This window comes from Solanum verrucosum, unplaced genomic scaffold (genome assembly GCF_900185275.1).
Source record: "Solanum verrucosum unplaced genomic scaffold, falcon-dt-bn FXZP01000296.1, whole genome shotgun sequence".
Classification (NCBI taxonomy): Eukaryota; Viridiplantae; Streptophyta; class Magnoliopsida; order Solanales; family Solanaceae; genus Solanum; species Solanum verrucosum.
The window spans coordinates 2,347,200-2,364,385 of record NW_026020470.1 but is presented as its reverse complement, the minus strand read 5'-3'; the positions used below and the strand labels follow the sequence as shown (position 1 = coordinate 2,364,385).

The following is a 17,186-nucleotide window of genomic DNA, read 5'->3' as shown; positions in this document are numbered from 1 at the left end:
GGTTTTTTAGAAAGGCATAGGTGTGATGAGTATGAAGGTTTAGCGATGTCTTATTCCGACCTTAGAATTGTAAGAACTAAAGTTTAAACGAGTTTGTATAGGCTTACTCCTAAGTGTGAGATAATGTGCTTAGATTGTAAGGTCTTTGAGTGTCTTTGATATTCATGAGTTAGGCTTGCTTGATGTTCTCACCTTATGAGGTGTAATGACCTGAGGAGTTTAGACTAGGTGTGGTAGACTCATATGAGACTTTGGGTGGTATTGGTAACGCTGGTTATGAACAAGAGTTGCTTAATGAGGACTTTCCTAGTTTAAAAGCATCGGTATGTTGATGGTTTCTTGTAAGTTATAAATGTTGTATTGAGGTTCCTATGTTAAGTTCATGATAAGCCTTAGTTGGATTTCTTCTTAAGTGGGAGATAGTATGGTGGAGTAGTAAGGTTGTTGAGAGTTCCGATATCCTTACCTCTTTCCTTGTATGCCTTTTCAAGCTTGAGAAAAAGAGTTCCTTTTGGGCCTGCTTCATGTTTTGGATTCATGTGTGATATTGTGTTTCCATAGTCTCCTTATAATGTACATGTTCTTAATGAGTTTATGTTTGAATGAGAAAATGAGTTTTCATGATTTATGTTCCTCATGTTAATGTGCATTTAGTATGAGTTGCTTATATGCGTCATAAGGTTAAATGGTGAACATGCTTAATGTGCTTTTGAGAGGAATTTCATAATGTGCCTATTTATGTGGTAATGAGCATCATATGAGTTAGAGAATGAAGATCCTCCAACGAAATGAGAAATGTTGTTGTTTTGATGCATAATAAATTCGTAGATGTAGTTCCTACTTTCTTATGTTGCATTGAGCTTATTGCTGTGGAGTTGATGTTTCCTCCTATGATTATGCATTCATATTGATGTGTCATGATTGTTGGGCTACTACTCTCCATGCGTTTTTCCCTTAAAGTATTTTAAGTGTCATTCGAGGACGAATGTTCCTAAGTAGGGGACAATGTAACGACTTAAAAAATAATATGTTGAACTAGAGCCTTAACGTTTGGGTTAGTGTGACTTTAGGTTGATGTCTAGGCTGTTTTAGAACTTAAATGGAGCAAGGTAGAAGCCTAGGGTGCAAGCAAGGGCCTAGGCTAGCAAGATAGGGTGAAAGAAGCATTGTTCCTTGAGGGTTGTTTGGCGATGGGGTTGTTTGATCGCCCAAAGGGTTGGACGAGTCGCCCTTGGGCTCTTGTGGTTGCCAAGTGGACTGCCCCATTGTCCTAGGTGTTGGACCAAAGGGCGAGCTAACTCCTAGCTCTCCAACAAGTTAGGCGTGTCTCCCTTTTCCCCCTCTAGATTGCCTAGTGGACTGCCCAATTTGGGAGCTCACTGGACAAATTGGGAGTGCCAAGGGTGTACTTGGTGAGTCGTGTAGTGCCCTTGGCGAGCCAAGAGGGCCAAATGGGCGAGGTAAGTCATGAAGGAGGGGAAATTTTAAGTTACAACTTTAGAGGTCCTTAGTCCTTTTTCCAAAGTTGAGTCCTCCTTATTCTATTCCCTTCCTAGCAACTATATAACCCTTTTTAGCCTTGAATCCCTTCAATTTAGTCACTCCAAATAGAATTAAAAGAAGACCCACCTCCTCTCAAATATTTCTCTCACTATAAATCTTCCATTAGAGAAGAAGAAGAAGGGAGCCTTTGAAGCTAGGGTTTCGTGATTCAAAGGTAGTTCTTCCTCAAATTGCTTGGGAATTCTTAGTAAAGGTATGGTGGTCTTCATCCTTGTCTAATTTTCCATTCAAGGATCCAATTCAAAGGTCATTTCAAATAATGAAAATCTAGGGTTTTACTCAATCTCATGGGTACTTTCATCAAACGTTTTCAAATTGTTTCTAATGACAAATTATGATTTTATTAGTATTTAATTGATGATATATGATGAAAATACTCTATGAACCCATGATTTCTCTCAATTCCTGAATTGTACCTTTATGAAGTGGGTTTGTTGATTATGAAAGCTTATGATGATAATATGTCTAAATTGCTTTAGGTTATTGAATTGTATCATTATCTATGCCTTAATTATTGTAAATTTGTTGGTGTGTTGATGATTTGTGATTCATCGCCTTGAAGGCAAGATATGGGTTAATTTCATGTTGAAGTAGAATTGTGCTTGACCTATTGATCCACTCGAAAGGTGGAGATGTTTACTTACCAAGTATATGAATGAAAATCGAAATGAAGTTAAGGTAAATATGTTGTGAATGTAAATGTATTATTATTGAAAGGCTATTTCTCAATTTGACACTCATGAATGATGATGATAGAATATGAATGGTTCTTGTAATGTATTGTATATCTTGAATTGGTAGGCTTATGCATCCTTTTTTGTATAGATGAGAGTAATGTGATAAGGTATCTTGAATATAATTGGTAGTCTAATGCATCCTCTTCTTTAATGAATGAAGGTATAGTGATTGTTGAACCTTGAGTTGGTAGGCTTAGGCATCCTCTCTTGTGTGATGAGTATGAATCGATAAGCTTATGGCATTCCTTTCATAAATGACTACTGAATGTGTCTTGACTTGATGAATATGAATCGATAGGCCAATGTCATTCCTTTCATAAATGAATGATGAAGTATTCTAGGCTATAATATGAACCGGTAGACCTAGTGTTTGTAGCCCATCATGATGAGTCTAGGAACTAAAGTGATGAACCTTGAATCGGTAGGCCTAGTGTTGGTAGCCCTTTCATGTGTAAAATGATGACCTTGTATCAGTAGACCCAATATTTGTGGCACCCTTTTTGGAAAGTCAATGATCTATCTCTTATGTATCTTGAATCAGTAGACCTAGTGTTAGTGGACCTTTCTTGTGTAATGTACTTTGACTCGGTAGATCTAGTGTTGGTAGCCCACTAAAGTACAATGATTTTAATGTGAATGAACTACTCTATGGGAATGGAGGCTAAGCACCGACTGCATATGGTAAGATTGAAACTCTCCCAATGTTAGGTTAGAGTTCCAAGGCACATTTTCCTATCCAATAACTATGTGCCCACATAGGATATTTTCCAATGGATTCCATCCAAGCTAATGTTACCATTCTACCTTAGGCAAGTAGAACACCTCTTTACAGTGTGGGGCTATATGACACCGGATTCCATGTCTAGCTTGCATGGTCTATGTCGGTTAAATGCTTATTCCCATCATGTGAGATGTGCATTATGGTGTCTTGATTAGTTCTATGCAGTGTGGGTGGTAGTATGGGATGCTATCCATGCATTGTATGAGTAGTGTTTATGAGGATCATAGTGAGTTCTCTACGTCTTAATGGCTAGTGTATGAAAGTCCTCTTTTGATAAAGTTAGTGAGAATCATGATCTAATGTCTAATGAAAAAAGGTGTCCTAAATGAAGCCAATGAAGAATGTTGACTTATATGCTTAAATGTAAATATGCATGCTATACTTGGATTGTATTATGAGTTACTTCTGTGTCATGACTTATCGTATATGAATGTGCCTTGACTATGGTAATTTCAAAGGACTACTAAGTGTGAGTAGTAGTATGGGATACTACTTACACATTGCACAAGTATGACTTAGAGTTGTCTTAGATGTTGGTCTTAATGATGATGTGACTTTTGTAATGTTTATGTCTCTTATATGTTTTAATGTGTAAAGGTGCAAAGGATGAATGGTAAGTTCACTTTCGGTGGCCTTCAGGTGGTACCTTAGTGTGGGTGGTGGTATGGGACGCTACCGATACATTGCACAAGGTATAGCTTGAGGGTTACTTGAGGTGAAGGCTTAAGGTGAAGGTAAAGGTTCATATGTGGATTATATTCTAATGTGAAAATATGACTTGTATGTTGGTTGTGACTTATATTGTGTCTCTATCAATGTTCATGAAGTTTTACCAAAATGGCATATATCATGACTCTCAAATAAATGTCCGTTTTAAGCATGTTTTTGTATGGCTTCCATACTTAGTACATCTAACGTTCTAACCCATATTTCCTTTCCCATTTTACTCACCCACCTTAGGAACACATAATCGACCCTTATAGCAAAGTACACGATCTTCCCATTGGGAGAAAACCTCAACTCTTTCCTGATGAACTTTACCCTTTAGTTGAAGCATTATTGGATCACTATCTTGTTTTTCCTTAACCTCCACTACCAATGAAGATTCTGACCCATTTTGAACTGTTACACCACCATCTAATATACTCATAAGATGAACTCCTAAGCGAGCAAGTCTGTGAACATCCCTTGCTAGCTCCTTTCTTTCTTCCTCAACATGTGCTACACTACCTATAGATAGTCTGCTAAGGGCATCTGCTACTGCATTGGCCTTTCCAGGATGGTAATGCACACTCATATCATAATCTTTGAGGATCTCAAGTCATCTCCTCTAGCAAAGATTTAACACTTTCTGGGTGAACACATATTGAAGGCTCTTATGGTCTGTGAACACATCTATGTGAACACCAAACAAGTAGTGTCTCCAAATCTTAAGTGCAAAAACCATTGCTGCAAGCTCGAGGTCATAAGTTGGATAGTTCTTCTCATACACCTTAAGTTGTTTAGAAGCGTAAGCTATAACCTTACCTGGATGCATTAAAACACAACCTAGGCAGACTATGGATGCATCACAATAGATCACATAACTGTCTGAACCCTCTGGTAAAGTCAAAACAGGAGTTGTAGTCAACCTAGTTTTCAATTCTGTGCAGCTCTTCTCACAATCATCTGACCACTAAAACTTGACCTTTTTCTAAGTCAACTTAGTCAACAGAGAGGCTATGGATGAAAATCCTTCTACAAACCTTTTGTAGTAACCCGCTAGACCCAAGAAAATTTTGATATTTGTTGGAGAGGTAGGTCTGGACCATTGTTTCACTGTTTATATTTTCTGAGAATCCACTCAGATCCCTTCGCTAGACACAGTGTGACCAAGGTAAGCAATGGATTGCAACCAAAACTCACATTTGCTAAACTTAGCGAATAATTGGCGATCTTTGAGAGTTCGCAGAACAACCATGAAATGATTCGTATGTTCATCCTCATTCATAGAGTAAATGAGGATATCTTCAATAAATACTATAACGAACAAGTCCAAGTACTGCTTAAACACCATGTTCATCAAATCTATGAAAGTTGTAGGACCATTCATTAGTCCAAATGACATAACTACGAATTCATAATGACCATACCGAGTTTTAAAGGTTGTCTTCGAATGTCACTATCTCTAACACTGAGCTGATGATAGCCGGATCTGAGGTCTATCTTTGAGAAATGAGTAGCACCCAGAAGTTGGTCAAACAAGTCATCAATCTTGGGGATGGGATACTTATTCTTTATTGTGACCTTGTTCAACTACCTATAGTCAATGCACATTCTAAGAGAACCATCTTTTATCTTCACGAACAATACTAGTACACCCCATGGGGAAATACTATGTCTGATGAAGCCCTTATCTAGAAGGTTTTTCAACTACTCTTTCAATTCCTTAAGCTCAACTGGAGCCATTCTGTAAGGAGGAATAGAAATAGGCTGGGTATCTAGAAGGTGATCAATTCCAAAGTCCATTTCCCTCTCTGGAGGAACTCCGGGAAGATCTTCTGGAAACACTTGTGGGAACTCATTGACTACTGTAACTGACTCAAGATTTGGGGTTTCAGAACTAGAATCCTTAACCCGAACTAGATGATAGAGATAATCCTTAGAGATCATCTTCATGGCCTTAAGGTAATAAATGAATCGACCCATAGGCGCTAATCTAGTACCCTTCCATTCTAAGATTGGTTCGTCTAGAAACTGAAAATGAACAATCCTAGTTCTACAATAGACTGAGGCATAACAGGAATGTAATCAATTCATGCTGAGAATGATATCAAAGTTTAGCATTTCTATCTCTACAGCTCTACTGAAGTGACTTTCTGAGAGATTGTGACAGGGCAATTTTTGTTTACCCGTCTAGCTATAATTGGGTCACTGATTGGAGTAGAGACTGAGCAGGGTTGTGAGAGATTTTCTAAACTAACACTGAAGTTGACTTGTATATAAAGAGTTACAAAGGAAAGAGTAGCCCCTGGATCTAACAAAGCACAAACATCTAAGTTAAAGACTCGTAACGTACCAGTGATTAAATCAAGAGAATATTCCTGATCCTGGCGAGCCTTGAAAGCATACAACTTGTTTTGCCGCTGACCGCAATCGGTACCAGATGAGTTACCCTACTGAGTCGGGCGACCTACTGATGCTGCTGAAGTTGTGGACTGAGCTCTACCATTGTTACCTTCTTGACCATGTTTAGAAGGATAATATTTCAACCTGTGACCAGAGTGACAACACCGAATGCTTCTTTCATTTCCCACAAAACACTCGCCTGGATGGTTCTTACCACACTTTGGACAAGTGGGGTAGGTTCTGGTGCCTGAAATACTACCGGGAGACTTAGAGACTAATTCCCTACCTTTCTGATCATTTCAAAACTTGGAGGATGTAATATTAAATGAAGAAGGTGCTGGAGTTGAAGACTTGTGGTGTAGCTGCGAGGGATTTCCACCACCCGATTCCTATTGAGAAGAGTCATAGTTTCTTGTCCTAACCTTCTTATTCTTCATGTCCTGTTCCCTAAGCTTATCACCCTCAAAATGCTGAGCATGAGTCGTGAGCCTAGAGATGTTCATATCTTCAAGCAACGTAGCATTCCTACACTCTATTTTCACCAGATCGGATACCCCATACATGAACTTGTTCATTTGAACCCTAGAATCAACAACCATGTGAGGAGCATACCTGGAGAATTGGGTGAACTTGAGTCCATACTCTTGGACTTTTATAGAACCCTGTCTCAAATTCATAAACTCCTGAGCTTTTGCCTCCCTCAACCCTTTTGGGAAGAACCTCTCTAGAAAGGTCTCTCTAAAGCATTCCCAAGTGATAGGAGCAGCATTTGTACCGCTGTTCTCCTTCCCCTGAGTATACCAGATATGAACTACATCCTTAAGTTGGTAAGATGCCAACTCAACCCGATCATTTCCAGTTACCTGCATCACTCCAAAGATCTTTTTCACCTCATCAATGAAGTTTTGGGGATCCTCACCAGTCTGCGACCCTAAGAACTCAAGCGGATTCATCCTAACATAATCCCGAACTCTATCTTAAACTGACCCAAGATTAGCATTTCCCTGAACGGGAACGAGCTGATTGTTCTGGTTGGTCACACTCTGAGCCAACAACTGGATAGCGTTCTGAAATTCAGCATTTGAAACTTCCTAATCTGGGGCTTGAAGAGTTATGCTTGCATTCCTGGCATTCACATTCCTTGTATAAGCTCTACGAGGAGGCATGATCTGAAAGCGCATAACGAAGGATTAGAAGGAAAGATCATACCAACATATGATAAGAATATCAAGAAAGTAAAGTTTTCCTAAAGCACTTCGTAGCCTCCCTCTCATTAGATGTGGTGCACTTCACACCCATGAAAAGGACACTACTTAGTGGGGCTTTTTAGACATCCTAGGACTCTTAAACCTAATGTTCTGTTACCAAGTTTGTCACACCCCGAGGCTACCCCCTGGATACGGAAACGGGACCTAGGATCACGAGTGACCCCAAGCTAACCCTGCTGGCATATCATAAGCAACTAAAGTAATTTGAAGCAATAAATATTGTGCGGAAGCTAAATCATATTTTAATTTAAAATGTTGGGGAATACCCATACACTAAATCTGAATATAAGAAAATTGAGAGTTTGAATACAAAAGAAAAGTCAAACTCTAACTCTAAAGCTGAAACTAACTGTGTCTGAAATAAAGCCTCTACTGACTAGAAATATTGGGACATGCCCAACTAGATCTATTAAAACTGAAACTAAACCTAAAAGCAAGAAACATAATCATTTCACTAGTCCTCAAAGAATGAGGATTTACCACTAATGCTGTTGAACTGGATATCAGGAACCGATCTATGCGTGATGTGACTGTTGAGGACTTGAACCTACATCACGAAAAGATGTAGCATAGAGTATGCGCCAGTACTTGAAAGGTATTGAGCATGTAGGATAGAGTAAAGCTGAATAATAACATAATTGAACAAACAATAAAGCAATGATAAAATCTAAACATGATACGGATACTTGAATTACTGAACATGGCTAAACTAAATGCAATGACCATGTTTATAACATGCTGAGACTGAATACTGAACTATACTGATAACATGGTCAATGCAATATAATCTGACTAAATGGTAAGAAAGCTACTAATAACCGACAGAAAATGACATGAGGTAAATGTGGAGTCTGATGTATACAACACAACGAGAGGACCCAATATACCTTGCCAGAGGTATAAAGGCATGCTGGCGTGATCACTAATATGTAATGCCCAACAGATGGGACTTAACCTACGAGGCACGTAGTTCTGGGACTTGAGGGTAATTGACCATAGTCCACTCAGTGTTAAACTTCTCCCAATTGATTATGTAATTAACACTTTATGACTAAAATGTTGTAATACTGGATAGCTCAAAATACTGACATGCAAACTGAGAATGCAACATTAATATACTGATAATAGTACATTCGAAAACTGAGGCATGTTTATCTATATACCTGAATTAACTGACCTAGCATGTGTAATTCATGAACTGAAAGAACTACATAGCTAGAGTTCTGAATTTATGCATGACTCTGGGAAAAAAACAATACTTCAACATGATAATATGATTTGGATCATTCTAACAACTAAAACCCAACAATTGTAACATTCAAGAAACCATAGGTCTAGATAATATTAAGGGAATCAAGATTCTGATTGAAATTTAGGGACCTAATGGGTGCAAGGAACCCACTAGTGAAATCCCACATACCTGGTGACAAATTTCACGGAGAAATATTTCGATTTTGTTGCTGGAACTGATGGAACCTTGTTGCGTTCTTGAACTAGGGTTGTTCACCTCTTTTTCCTCTTATGCTCTAATTTTTCTACGTTTTGATGAATGATCTGACTTAGGTAAGTTCTAGTTATGTTTGTAAGCTAATACTGACAAAAACTATGTAAGTTAGGGTTTAAATGACGTAGTTTAAGGGTTTAACGCATAAGGAAAAGACCAAAAGATCTCTGACTTAACTGTTGTCGAGGTCACCAATGGAAGGGACTGACGAACCATCGATCGACTGACGGACCATGCTAGTCAACGATCAATCATGACTGAGAGCTGAAATTTCGGGGTCTAATCCTCGGATACAGACCATCCATGGTCCGTTGCCTGACTTGTTGTCCATGGGTCCGGCTGTGGGTAGACACTTAGAATATTTTTCTAGGGATTTCTGGGGAAGGGTCGCATGTCGTTAACCATGGACCTGCAGGACGAACCGTGGTTCCTCCTATGGTCCATGGATGGTTCCCGTGGGTGCCACCTGCAACACATGAAATCTACAATCTAGTATGTTCTAGCATATGGGGTGTTACAGAAACACTAGTTGAAAATATCAATATCAAAATCATAGATGATGTTGTGTTGTGATCTTCCTCGTATGTATTCCTCAACTAAAATTTCCTTGTAGTTTATTGAGTTTATTCTTATGCTTCTTAGCATGGCAAGGTACAAGGTCTAGTGATTGAACATCATTATGGGATATTATATTTCCTGTTTTCAGAGTTTTCTCTCTCTTCCTGATTTCACATTATGATATTGCTTGTAGTAAGATCCATTAAAATATAATTAGTTTGCACCTCATATATCAAAATATATCATTCTTAAAGGATGATCAAATTATTTATTTATGTACCAAAACATATCAAGTAATTTCTTCATCTAGTCTACTTTTTAATCACATCATATATCATATTTAGTATTGAATGAACTATAGGCCAAACAAGCTTTTCTACTACTATGATATTCAAGATGTTAGTAGAGCGTCTCCTTCTATTCAAAAATAGTAACTTGTAAGATTTTACAAGTCAATATGATGGATAAATAGATTTGAAAATGTTGGTTAAATATTACATAATTCTAATTTAAATAAAACACAAAGGTGCCACAGAAAAATGGGACAAAGGGAGTGGTATTTCATTGTAATCATGCGGATCATTTAGTCATTCAGTATTCATTTTCATTGAGAGGGCGAATAAAATTAAATAGGTCCACTACATAAAAAAAATCTTTAGTAGCAATTAATTAATGGAAATAGCTCAATTGCCTCTAAATATGTATTTTTAGCGGCAATTAGCACTTTTGTGTATGTCCCTAAAGTCTTTAGTGACATTGGATCTAATGATACTTAACTGATGCTGGCAAAGACTTTAGCATTCTTTATTAATGTGTTTGTTTTTTTACTGCTAAAAGTTATTTTTGTTGTAGTGGTGGCCGAAGCATGTTCTCCAAAACTTCAGTAGTCCTCTCATACTAACCATCAACCTGCGGATGAAAATTTATACTAAGCTCAACTACTGTACCCAAGTCTCTCTGAATAAACCTTTAGAAATAGTAAGTAAATTGTGTACCACGATCTGAAATAATAGACACTACTACCCATTTAGATGGGTGATCTTCCAAATATAGACATGAGCTAACTGATAGATTTAGTGTCCTAAAATGCATATTTTGTCCCAATATCTGATCAAAACCCTTGAGTTTCTGGTATTTGGAGTTAGAGACAAAGCATGAAAACTATTGGGCAAAAAGAAACAAAGAAAGCTAAATGAATGAAGAAATGAAGACCTGATGATCGATGATGTCATTCAGCGAAACACCAATGTCATTCGGTGAATCACCAAATCGCCAAGATACCGCCTAAAGATACAAAATGTTGGAGCTAAAATGGGGAGAATTCGGTGAGCAGCAACTATATTCGGCGTATTGCCGATCTAGTCGGCGAAAGACAACCAGGTCGCCAAAAGTACGAAAGAAGATTCAAGCAAGTGCTGATGGGCGAGATGGAAGGATAAAAGGGCAAATCACGGAGTCATTCGGTGATCCCAACCTAGATCTCCTAAAGTAACAGTAGCCAGACCAAGGAAAAGCAAAAAATGAAGGTGAGATGAAGAACAATCGGCGATTCACAGATCCGTCAGCGATACCCGACTTACTTCGCCGAATAGTCCTGAGCAGTGACACTTCATAATTGTTTAAATTAGTTTTGGATAGAGAGAGAAATTCATTCAAAAAGTGAGGAAATAATTACTTAGAGAGAAAACACTATCAAAGGGTTTAGTTAGTGATTTTTAGCAAGAGTTTGAGAGATTTTGTAACAGAGGAGATTATCAATTGATTTTCATCTATAATTCTCATTTTTGTATCCAGTAATGGGAGTGATAATTGATTTTGATCTTCTTATTTCTTAAATGATTGGCTAAAACCCTTTTTCTTGGGGTTTTGATCATGAAGCCAATTGTTGAATCTACTTAGTGGGTGTTTGTTAGTTGCAAAGAATGGTGTTAATTTGAAGTGGGTCTAAGTTGTTGTGTTTTGAGGTTGAATTGTGCTACTTTGTGTATCAATTTCAGTGTTGTGCACTTACTCGAGAGAGAGGTTTGGAACCAAGGTGGAAATCTTAGCGTCCTTAGTAGTGGGTTTCCTTTGTTTCAGCTCAAGAGAGTGAAACAAGTGACCCTTCCTTTGTATCTAGCCCGAGAGAGTGGATTTGATGAGGGTAAAGAACTGGGCCTCTTTTGATTGGTGTTGATGTTCGAGAGAATTCAACATAGAAAAGGTAATTGTTCGAGATAAAATGACTTTATATATGGTTCGACCTACCCAAAACAAATTATCCCATTATGAGCAGTAACGTTTATTCATTTCATTGAGATTCAATAGTTGGCTGATCAATTCCCCAAACTTTACTCTAATATTTGATTGCTTGTGTTGAACTGTAAATTTGGATTGGTAGTTTAAACTCGAAATTTCATATTTGAACATTAATTGTGCAAGAATAGTTTGATTGAAGAGATTGTAATTGTACTTTTATTATTGAATTTGGAGGAACTACTACTCCCTGTGGGATCAACCCCAACTCACACAGTGTGGTTATTATACTGACGAACAATTGTTGGCATTTAGTATTGGATGAAATGCCTTGATAAGTTAATCAAAATAGCGCCGCTGTCGGGGAGTAGTATTACTTAGAATTATTTGATTAAAGCTTTAACACTCTCAAATTCATTGGCTGGAGTTGAAGTAGTTTCGGCTGCTTTGTGTAGGTTTTGGTTAGACTACGTAGAAGTGAACATGAGTGAGAAATAGATAGATGACAAACATGTAGGTCATCGAGAGGGTATAAACGACAACAATATTGTCTACAACCCAGCTCAATCGATTGGCATCCCACAAACTGATGAGAATGTGATGTTTGAAGTCACTAGCACAACTTTTCATCTTCTCCAAATGAGAGTACTATATTCATGACTAGATCTTGAAAACCCGCATGAGAATGTGAGAAACTTTACTAAGGTTTGCAGCCCTTTTTCATTCAAAAATGTGTCTCAAGAGTCAATTCGGTTGCGGTTATTTCCACTATCCTTAACACGAGAAGCTAATAAATGGTTAGCCGAGTTACCAAACAATTCCATCACATCATGGGAGGAGTTGGTTATATCATTTAACACGAGATTCATTCCTCCATCAAGGATGATGAAACTTAGAGATGAAATTCAAAGTTTTAAGTGACGAGAAGGGGAACCCATCCATGAAACGTGGGTGAGATTCAAGAAGCTCCTACTTAAATGCCCAACTCATGGGCTACCAAATGATTTGTTACTTCAATATTTCTACCGGATTCTAAATTTGGTTAATAAAGGAGTGGCTGATCAATTTGTACAAGGAGGAATAATGTTACAACTATTTGAGGTAGCTTCGTTTCTTCTGGATGACATGACTAGGATAAACCAAGCATGGTACACCCAAGAGGATCAAGTCTCTCATATTCATTTTCGATTAACGCAAGAGCAACTTGATAAAGAGAGAGAGAGGGACGAGAACATCAAAAAGATGTTGACTAAAATGGAAGTTCTACAAGAGCACATGAAGGGAACATGTGGAGTGTTTAGAGTTAAGGAGGGTTCTTCTTCCGGTTACTCAAGGCAGGGGAAGAATCAAGGTTGGAACTCCGAGAGGTATGAGAAGTGTCTACACCCACGCTATCTCAGCGAGGTGGAAATCAAGGTTGGAACTATCATAAGGGAGAAGAACAAAAGAGATACTATAAAGATTAGGCTTAGCAAAATGATTATGAGGAGAACCATACTCAGTCAAATGAAAGCCCAAAATCAAAAGGGAGTGTAAGCAGTCCTCGGGTGAATGACTTGTTGTCACACACACTTGACAATGTTGAAAGTTCGGATAATTTGTTGAAAGGGATGAAATATGACTTTTCATCATTGAACAGTAAAGTGAACACTCATGCCAACGCCATCAAGACACTAGAAGGATAACTGAGTTTATTATCAGCTCAGTTGAAACCAAAGATAATAAGGAAATGTGACGATAGAGCGCCGACTGTAGTTACTCGTAGTGGAAAGGTGTCAATAGGTAATTTGATGTGAAATGAAGATGCTCAAAAGCATGAAGAAGGTGAAGGCATGGAGGAAAAAAAGTTGTTTATTCATCAAAACATTACCGAAGAACAACAAAAGGAAGTGGGCCCTCACGTTCAAATTCCAACAGTCATGAAAACCTTACCCAAAATACCTCCACCATTTCCCCAATGATTAAAGAAGAAAAATGAAAATGAGAAGTTCAAGAAGTTCTTGTCAGTGTTCAAGACACTATCAATCAACCTCCCCTTTGTGGAAGCATTATTGGAAATGTTGGGATACGCCAAGTTCACGAAAGAGTTGGTCACAAAGAAGAGGAGTTTGGATTTTCAGACAATTGAAGTTTTCCATAGTTGTAATGCAATTGTGACTAAGGAGATGATTAAAAAGAGAGAACATCCCGGGGCATTCACTATTCCTTGCATCATAGGCATGCTTTAATTCGCTAAAGCTTTATGTGATTTGGGAGCAACCATCAACTTAATGCCCTATGCGATATACAAATAACTTGGGTTGGGGGAACCAAAAGCAACCATAATGAGACTCCTGATGGAAGACTGTTCAATCAAACAACATGTGGGAATACTTCATGACATCTTGGTAAAGGTCGATTGGTTCATTTTTCTGGCTGATTTTGTGAATTTAGATTGTGAAATAGATGCAGAAATACCCATTATCTTGGGAAGGCCATTCTTGGCAACCGAGAGAGCATTGGAAGATGTTGAAAATGGAAAATTGAAGTTTCGGGTGAACGAAGATGAAGTAACCTTTAATATATGTAAATCCATGAAACACCCAAGTGATATCCATGTGGTGTCTACTGATGATGTTATTGATGAGACGGTAGCTAGTGTAAGCCATTTGATGTGCATGAATGAACCCCTTGAAGCTTTACTTGCTAATTATGATGAATCTGAAGTTCATGGCTTTAAAGAAACTAGTAGCTTCCTTGTCGGGATTAGGAGGGTAGTCAAGGACTCCAATCAAATTAGATATTGACCTAAAAAATAGAGAGTCTTCCCGCAAAACCATCAAAAGAAAAACCACCTAACCTGGAATTGAAAGATCTTCCCTCTCATCTCCAATATGCTTTCTTGTGGGCAAATAACACTTTACCGGTGATCATTACAGCTAACTCGCTTGAATGGCAGGTGAATTTGCTTCTTGAAGTGTTGTGAAAGCATATAAACCTATAGGATGGACCATCGCTGATATAATGGGAATTCTTCCCGATATTTGTACTCACAAAATTCAGATTGATAATGATTGTAAGCCTAGTGTTGAGCATCAGTAGAGATTGAGCCCACCAGTGCAAGAAGTGGTAAAAAAGGAGATCATCAAGTGGTTGGAAGCAGGTGTGATTTACCCTATCACGGATAACAACTGGGTAAGCCCGGTGCAATATGTACCGAAAAAAGGAGGTATCACCGCAGTTCCAAATGCAAAAAGGGAGCTTGTGTTGACTAGACCGGTGATCGGGTAGAGAGTCTGCAGGGATTATCGAAAGCTCAATTCGTAAACTGAAGAGGATCACTTTCTAATTCATTTTATGGATCAAATGCTTGACCGGCTATCAGAGAGGGGCTGGTACTGCTTTCTAGATGGGTACTTCGGTTACAACCAAATATCTATTGCGTCGAAAGACCTAGGGAAAACCATATTCACCTACCCTTATGGAATGTTTGCATTTAAGAGAATGCCATTTGGGCTATGTAATGCCCCGACAACATTTCAGCGTTGCATGTTATCCATTTTTGCGGACATGGTAGAAGACTCTGTGGAGGTATTCATGGACGACTTTTCAGTTGTAGGAGATACATATGAAGAATGCTTGGCACACTTGGGGCAAGTACTCCAAAGATGAGTGGAAACAAACCTGGTTCTGAATTGGGAGAAATGGCACTTCATAGTGAAGGAAGGCATACTTCTTGGGCACAAGGTGTCACAAAAGGGATTGGAAGTCGATAAGGCAAAAATATAGGTGATTAAGAAACTACCTCCACCAATTTCAGTTAAGGGCGTTCGCAGCTTCTTGGGAAATTTCGGTTTCTACTAGAGGTTCATCAAGGACTTCTCAAAGATTGCACACCCCATGTGCAAACTTTTGGAGAAGGAAGTGAAGTTTGATTTTGATGACGCTTGTATGGCAGCATTTTGATGCTTGAAAGAAAAATTGGTATCGACCCCGGTCATTATCAGCCCTGATTGGTCCGAATCTTTCGAAGTAATGTATGATGTTAGTGGCACAGCATTGGGGGTGGTGTTTGATGTGAGGCCAAAATACATATTTTTAATCATTATTTACCTCACATTTATTATTTATATTTGTCCTTTTTGAGCTTGAATTTTATGGATTGTGCTAAATAGTATGTTTTATTTGTAGGAATAAATTGGTGAAAAAATGAAGAACTTTGAAGCTAAAACAAATTAAAGATTGAAGGTTGAAGAAGGAAATCAAGCAGACAGCTTAATGGATTAAATTGAATATAACAATATATAATATATAACTTATAGAAGATTGGAAATTTGCAAATTGCAATTCTGCAAAGTGAAGAACTGCCACCTGGCATCAAAGAAGACGCACAAATTGACTCTTTACGGCTATTGTTCACGCGAAAAAAAGGGAATCCAATTCCTTTGGGTTTTGTATTCCTAATTTGATTTAGACTCAATTATTTTATTTAGGGTTTTCTATATCTATAAATCGTCCATAGAAATAATAATTTTAGGGAAAGGAATTGAGAGGAGATACTTTTTAGGGTTCTTTTATTCTTCTTATTTAGGGTTGGACTTTATTACTTTTATTCTAGTTCTTGACTTTGGAGATTAACTTGCAACTTTAGCAATTCTTAATTTCCTAAATTCGTTTTGAATATTTTGACTTTGCAATTCCAATTGAGATTCTAGGTTTCTTCTACTTATTACGTAAGTTCTTGATTTCTTCATCTAAAAATATGAATTGTGTTCTTGCTACTATGGGTAACTAAATCCACAACTAGAGTTTTGGAAACCATGAGCGATTAACAACTTATGAATAGTAACTAAGTAATTCTTGAATAGGGTTATTGTATGCATTGATAATTCTTTCGCTTAGAAATCTTTTTAACGGTGGCCAACGTTAGAACTTGTAACACCCCAAAAATTCTATGACTTAAGTTAGAGCCTCACCTTATGAATAATGACTTAAAAATAGTTAAAATGATGTTTATAAACCTAAACTAATGTAATTGACTTGGTTTGGAAGAGTAAAAGTCTAAACGTCAAGAAACGACCACGACGTCCGGAAACTAGAGAAGAATGTGTTCTAGTGTGTCCTTAAGTTTTGGGCAGGTTTGGGAATGTCGTATGATGGTATAATCTGGGGAAAAGGTTTAAAGTAGGTGAACATATGTTTCTAGGGTCAAAACTTTCGAATACTACGCCCCGGGGCCACCGTAAGGGGCCCCGAGGAGGACCCCAACCTTAGTCAAGCAAGTTGCCAAGGCAGCTTGCAGATTGCACTTGGAGGGAATAGCTGCGCGTTGGGCACTTGCTCCCCAAAGGAGCGAAAAATCTAGTTCGCGACACAGTCGTGTCGTGGACTCTACTTTCTCTAAATTTAATTCCAAATATCTTCAAGGAACAGCTCCGCCTCGCAGACTTGTT

At 38.1% G+C, this 17,186-nt stretch overlaps 1 non-coding gene across 1 annotated transcript; it reads right to left on the bottom strand.

Moving 5' to 3' along the window:
• Nucleotides 1-12,642: 12,642 nt before the first annotated feature.
• On the bottom strand, nucleotides 12,643-12,749 carry LOC125809078 (small nucleolar RNA R71). Its single transcript, XR_007441761.1, has one exon. It is a non-coding gene; the product is annotated as a small nucleolar RNA R71 (small nucleolar RNA).
• Between the last annotated feature and the right edge of the window lie 4,437 nt (nucleotides 12,750-17,186).